Source organism: Sinocyclocheilus rhinocerous, unplaced genomic scaffold, assembly GCF_001515625.1.
Source record: "Sinocyclocheilus rhinocerous isolate Xijiao unplaced genomic scaffold, SAMN03320098_v1.1 scaffold937, whole genome shotgun sequence".
Classification (NCBI taxonomy): Eukaryota; Metazoa; Chordata; class Actinopteri; order Cypriniformes; family Cyprinidae; genus Sinocyclocheilus; species Sinocyclocheilus rhinocerous.
This window is the reverse complement of record NW_015661998.1, coordinates 109,746-112,585: the sequence shown is the minus strand read 5'-3', so window position 1 is coordinate 112,585 and position 2,840 is coordinate 109,746. Positions and strand designations below refer to the sequence as shown.

The 2,840-nt window shown below is 47.9% G+C and overlaps 1 pseudogene; it reads right to left on the bottom strand.

Annotated features, from left to right (window-relative positions):
* LOC107727165 (NACHT, LRR and PYD domains-containing protein 14-like) overlaps positions 1 to 2,840 on the bottom strand; it is a 16,324-nt pseudogene that overhangs the window by 11,144 nt on the left and 2,340 nt on the right.

The following is a 2,840-nucleotide window of genomic DNA, read 5'->3' as shown; positions in this document are numbered from 1 at the left end:
GCAGAGATGGAGAGCCGATGAGCCAGGGCGACGGGGAGGGTCTGGAGGGCCAAGGCGGAGCAGATGGCTCAGGCGACCGAGGCGGAGGCAGAGATTCGGTAGGCTGTGGTGGAGCCGGAGCGACAGAGGGCCGAGGAGGAGCCAAAGGGAAGGAGGAGCCTGACAGAGCCAGAGGGACTAGGCGCAGCTGGAGGAGTGGAGTCCCGAGGCGGCGGATGGTCGTCGACTGACCAAAGTGGAGCTGGAGGGACGAGGGAGCCCGGCGGAGCTGGTGGACTGACGGGCCACGGCGGAGACGAGGGAGCTAAGAACCATGGTGTAGCCGCTGGGTCGACGTGCCGAGGTGGAGTCTGGGACTCAGAAGCTGGAGGCGGAGACATGGGATACTCCAGCCTTGACACCGATGAAGACTGGCAGACCTGCGGTGATCCCACTGCACAGATGGTGGGATGAGGGTGAGCAGAGGGGCTGCCAGACCACAGCGGGGGAGGAGGCAGGAGCGGGTGGGTGGGCAGACATTTGTGAGCCTCCGGGCTCTCAGGTTTGGATGGGGAAACAGAAGCCCTCTCTTGGCTAAACTCATGAACGGGAGCCCTCTCTGGGCTGGACGTGGAAACAGGAGCCCTCTCTGGGCTGGACGTGGAAACAGGAGCCCTCTCTAGGCTGGACTTGGAAACAGAAGCCCTCTCTGGGATAAACTCATGAACGGGAGCCCTCTCTGGGCTGGACGTGGAAGCAGGAGCCCTCTTTGGGCTCTCAGGGCTGGTGTGCGCTGCCCACACACACCAAATCGCGACTCCCATCACCGGGAGACAGGGGAACGACAGAGCTGGCAGACAGTTCAGGGCAGACTGGTAAGTCCGCAGGAGCCCTCTTTGGGCTCTCAGGGCTGGTGTGCGCTGCCCACACACACCAAATCGCGACTCCCAGCACCGGGAGACAGGGGAACGACGGAGCTGACAGACAGTTCAGGGCAGACTGGTAAGTCCGAGGAAGGTGGGCGGAGAATGGGCATGTTTGCATAAATATCTGCCTACCAGTCTATAAGGTCCCCAGAGTCCAGGGGACGCTCACCCTCAGTGGTGGTGCAGTGGGCGGGGCTTCCCTCCAAGCCCTCAAATTCCCTTGCATAGTCCACCGACGCAGGCTCAGTTACCTGAGTTCAGTTCCTCAGTTCCTTCTGTCAGGAACTATGTCGGAGGGAACAACGCGGAGACGTGGTTCAAGGAACAGGCTTTAATATAATCCAGAACACAGAGGAAATCCACACAAGGAATGGCTGGTGACACACGAACATGACGTATTGAGACCCGACAAAGACAGACAGCACAGGCTGGGACTTAAAAGCATGGGGATGATAATTAACAAGACGCACATGAACTAAATGACATGATTAACAAGAGGGAAAACTAGGTCACGGAGAGCACATGGGGAGAGAAACACACACATACAGTCCAGTGGCATGACAAATACTCTGTTCATGAATATCTGTTCAAACCTAGATGTTTATAACGTGTTTGACAATAATTATTTCGTTTCTCAGATATAATTTTTTTTGTATTGTATAATACATACAAAGCATGCTTGTGTTTATGACTACAAACTCATTTGTATTTATTTAGGAGTAATGATATTAGTGATTGCTAATGTAATAATATATTTGCTCCTGAAATCTACATGCTAACAGATGTTTTTTTTTTTTTTTGGTGACCAGATACCTTGAAGACTTCATTTCAAACTGTTTTTCTCTGAGAGTGGTGTACCAACATCAGGTGTTCAACTACATTGGGCTGATGTTACATAAATATATGGGTTACATAAAATAACCTCCATGAGTACTGATGATGGGGACATTATTTTTCTTTTTTTTCTTGAATCCATGGAAAAAAGCAGCAAATACATTTATATAAATATCAGGTATGGTTTACTTTTTTCAACATTTGAAGAGGATCTGTTTCAGGAATTGCTCAAAGGTGTGTTACTGTTCAAGTCTTAAAATTTAGATCAGTGTGCTCAATAATTTGGCCTTGATTGTGTATATTTTGATTATACTGTGTTGTAAATAAAATACAGATAATCAAAACCTCCATTATTTTACTCTCCTCACATTCTTTCTTACCTGCCTCACAGTCACACTGATGGGCCATTAGGGGAGGGCCCTTTGTCTCTCAGGTGTGAATCACTCTAATATTCATGGACATTGTCACTCCCTCGCATATGGCCTTTTTAACACAAACTATGTGTTACAAAAGTTAAATCAATATATTGTTTTCTGTGAACAGGATGGTTTTCACATCATTTAGTAGCAAAAACTCTAGTCTGCCACATCCAGTTCTCAAAAGTCTTGTGGACAAATCTTCAGTTTGTGTTTCATGGCTTTATTTCAGTGACTTAAACATTTTAGTTTTTCACTAACCACGCATAAATGTTTTCTCAAAAACACAAACATGTACATTCATGCTGCTCACATATTATTCTAGCACAGTTTGTGCTGAATACAGTGTAATCAGACTTTAGACATTAATATGTTTTTAAAAATATGTTTTTACTTCTCCAGAGCCCCAAAACCCCCTCAGACCCCAGAGGGTTAACCACCAGATCCTCCTGTCAACCACCAGATCCTCCTGTCAAAGGGTTTCTCAGGAACCGCACTCCGATGGTTTGAGTCTTACCTCTCAGATAGGTCCTTCAAGGTATCTTGGAGGGGTGAGGTGTCCAAGTCACAACATCTAGCTACTAGGGTGCCTCAGGGCTTAGTTCTTGGACCACTTCTCTTCTGTGTCTCCATGGCATCACTAGGTTCTGTCATTCAGAAACATGGCTTTTCATATCACTGCTAT